The sequence below is a fragment of the Macrotis lagotis genome, chromosome 2, assembly GCF_037893015.1.
Source record: "Macrotis lagotis isolate mMagLag1 chromosome 2, bilby.v1.9.chrom.fasta, whole genome shotgun sequence".
Lineage (NCBI taxonomy): Eukaryota > Metazoa > Chordata > Mammalia > Peramelemorphia > Peramelidae > Macrotis > Macrotis lagotis.
In genome coordinates, this window is record NC_133659.1 from 7,555,494 (window position 1) to 7,559,416 (window position 3,923).

The following is a 3,923-nucleotide window of genomic DNA, read 5'->3' on the forward strand; positions in this document are numbered from 1 at the left end:
GCTCTAAATCACTATTGATTAGAAAAATGTAAATTAAAACAACTCTAAGGCACCAACTCATAAGGCACTATTGTTGGAGCTGTGAACTGGTCCAGTCATTCTGGAAAGAAATTTGGAACTGTGCATACATTTTGATCTGACAATACCATTACTAGGTCTGTATTCCAAAGAGATTTTTTTTTAAAATGAAAAGGACATAAATGTACAAAAATACTTATTGAATCTTGATTTCTGGTGGCAAAACATTGAAAATTGAGGGAAAATTGAGGGAATAACCGAACAATTTCTGAAAAAATTGTTGTGATGGAAATCTCTGAGCTAAAACAACAAACTAGGGGAATGGATACAGAAAAACCTGGAAAGACATGAACTGATGCAAAGTTTAGGGAACAGTAGTATTGTCAGGATGATCAATTGTGAAAAACTTAGCTACTCTGATCAATATATATAATGATCCAAAACAGTTCCAAAGGATTCGTGTTGAAAAATGTTCTCTACCTCCAGAAAGAGAAGCTGATGGAACCTTGAATGTAGATTGAAGCAGATTTGTTTTAATTTTCTTTATCTTTCTTGTTTTTTTCCCCCTTTTACATCATGGTTAATGTGGATATATATTGGCATGACTTCATATGTATATGGCTATCGCATTGCTTGCCTTCTCAATGATGGGAAGAAGGGTTGGATAGAGGGAGAAAGTTTAGAACTGAAAATAATTTTTTAAAAAAGAACGAGTTAGAAGAACATGGAAGACTCTCCAGTAGAGGTGAGGGGATAGTTTCAATGAGGGTGAAAAAAATCAATGCTTTATGTCTAGTAAAGTGAGAGCATTTGCTTTCATCATTTCGACAGCTTAGGAACAGCTACTCTTCAAACTTGGTTAATGAAAGCTACCTAAGTATGTTTCCCTCCCTGGTGGCCATACCCTAAAGTGAGTTCCTCCCCCAACCTAGCCCAGCCCTGTTAACTGCCCCCCCATACCAAACAGGACCTTCCCTCTCCTCCCTATCCCATCAGTAATAACCACCTATACCAGTCCCCTGCACTCACCACCATCACCATTGGATGTTGTCTCAAAGTCTCTTCCCAATTCAAATTAATTTTTCTTTAAAAGTTGATTTATGGGGGTGGCTAGGTGGTACAGTATATAGAGCACTGGCCCAAGTCAGGAGTCCCTGAGTTCAAGTCCAGCCTCAGACACTTAATAATTACCTAGCTGTGTGACCTTGGGCAAGCCACTTAACTCCATTTGCCTTGCAAAAGCCTAAAAAAAAAGTTGATTTATGTTGCTTGCCCTAGACACACTTGATGGACTCCAGTGTCAAAATGACAAGTTATGACTCTAAATTGGCTTGTGTGCCATTGGAGGGAACCAGGAGAAATGGGCTGAATGAGTCTTTGGATACAGCAGTGGGCAGAGAAGATTTATTAAATTGGATTGTTTAAACAATCCAAGACAATCTTTCCTGTTGGTTTCATGTAGATGAACCAATCTTGGGAATAGGTGAATTCAGAACAAACTATTGGAGCCATTCCATTGAGGGCTCTATAAGGGAGGGTTAGGACTGGTTAACCATGGGAGTCCCCACACTTATGCCAGCTCTCTAGGGAAATTCCAACACATCAGAAAGCATTGTCAAAAAGGAAAGAAATACTCCTTTTTCGCACTGAAGGGAAACCCTCTGGAAGATGATTGACCTAAGCCTTCACCGTCCCCATGACTCAAACAACTCACATGACCTTTTCCTTCTGTGAAGGTTTGGCCTACTTGGTAACTATAACCACGTGAACTAAATAGCAAAAAAACTTGAAGGCTTTCTCAGGCCTCTGAATTTACATTTAGTTCAGAAGTGCCCACATGTCCCCCCAAACCCACAGGTGATGGCTTCAGTCAGGGTACTTGTGGGACAGGGTCTATTCTATATTTATCTTTTTTTTAAATGCATTTTGATTTATTTAAAAATGAATACTTTCTATTTTAAAATACAAAATCTGTTAGAGATGGCTATATTTCAGATACTTTATAATTACATCAATATTCTTTTTTTCTTTTTAAAAGTCAATCAGTGCTGACATCTAAGGAGGAAAAAATTTATCAGCTATAGTCTAAGTTTTGGCCTTATATCAATCAACTCCATTTCACTCTTACAGATCAGATATAAACAGCTAAATAATTTCATGTAAAATGAAGTATCACTCAAGTCAAAAATAATTTTGTAATTTAAATCTTTAATATTGAACATTTTTCAAATGTACTTTCAATGAACCAAGGAAAATGCTCATTTTATAAAAATATATACCTACAAAATATGTTTTATATTTGAATTCTAAGGGAAAGAACAATCCAAGTAGTGCTTCTAGAAATTCAAGTTTTCATTTTAATTTTAATTAAAGTATCTATTTGATTTATTATTAGTTATATGAATTTCACAATAAAGTTTAAGTTACCATTTGTTATCAGAGACAGCTTTATTTATAAATGTTATGGTTGTTATGTGCCTTTGCTAATAGGTTATTTAATGAATGGCCATTTCCCTTCTACCTTCTAATGAAGCAGCAGTATAGATTAGTTTAAATTTCTTTATTAGAACTGCAGTTGCTGGACCTTTTTTTCTCTGATTGTCTTTCTCCCATTTCCCCTGCCCCATTTTGTAAACGAGTTAGACTTATATTGGCAAAGTTTTTTGATAGTCAACAACAAAATGAACTGGACTTGGGCTTTGGGTGATGATTAATGGAATCTATCTGAGTAAAGTGATCTGACCTGGCTTCAATTGCAAGAATTCTTTTACCAGCTTCCTCAAAAGCTGCTGCAACGTGACACTGTTTACATTTGTCTCAAAGTAAGAATAGTTGCCACTGTCCTAGCCTCCTTTTGTAGAAACTTCTCTTTCACTTATGTCAATCTTATTACCCAAAATCACAACAAGAAAGCTGTCAGGTTCTTTGATGATATCGGTATAATAATTTTTTTCCAATAGCCCAAGTTCTGGAAACGAGAGTTATCTACACAAAATAAGAAGCAACTGTCCAAATCTCTGTACAATAGTGTTCACAGTCTTCTAAAGTGTTCTTGACCTGCTGAGTCCCAAATCTGTATGGTGACAAAGTGTCCATCCACTTACAAGTTTTTATTTCAAAATTCCACACCTCGAGTGTGGAATACATGGCTCTCAAATTTGTTGTGATATATCTATTCACAAGAGAGCTCTTCCTAACGACACCATCACCAAGGAGAATTTCTTTAAAAAGGTGATGTTTTTCCTGCCATTGTTGAATGAAAAGATATTTTTACTTCAAAATTCTTAAATTTTTTCAGTTTAAGGGCATCATTTCCATTACCACCATTGTTCCACTTCTGACCATGTATGAATCATCGGAATTAAATGAACTGTGGTTTCCTTTTCAGATTGCTGTTGAGATGGCCAAGAATGATCTGAAGATAAGTCAGAGAACAGGACAAAAAAAGAGAAGGTAGAGGCCTCATGGGCTCTACTCTGGCCAAGTTACTTCCTTCTAAAATGGATCTTTAGGGGCAGCTAAGTGGTACAGTAGATAGAGTGCTGGTCCTGGAGTCAGGAGGACATGAGTTTAAATCTAGCCTCATACACTTAATAATTAACCTAGCTGTGTGACCTTGGGGCAAGTCACTTAACCTCATTGCCTTGAAAAAAAAATTTAATTTAATTTAAAAATAAATAAAATGAATATTTGTTAGTGTTGTCAGTCCTGATTAGATTAGAAGTTTCTTTTTTTTTAAGTTTTTTCAAGGCAATGGGGTTAAGTGGGTTACCCAAGGCCACACAGCTAGGTAATTATTAAGTGTCTGAGGTCGGATTTGAACCCAGGTACTCCTGACTCCAAGGCTGGAGCTCTATCCACTGTGCCACCTAGCCACCCCAGATTAGAAGTTTCTTGAGGACAGG

The 3,923-nt window shown here is 36.6% G+C and overlaps 1 pseudogene; it reads right to left on the reverse strand.

Annotated features, from left to right (window-relative positions):
* Positions 1 to 2,688: 2,688 nt before the first annotated feature.
* Positions 2,689 to 3,345, reverse strand: LOC141511032 (ras-related protein Rab-9A-like; annotated as a pseudogene).
* Between the last annotated feature and the right edge of the window lie 578 nt (positions 3,346 to 3,923).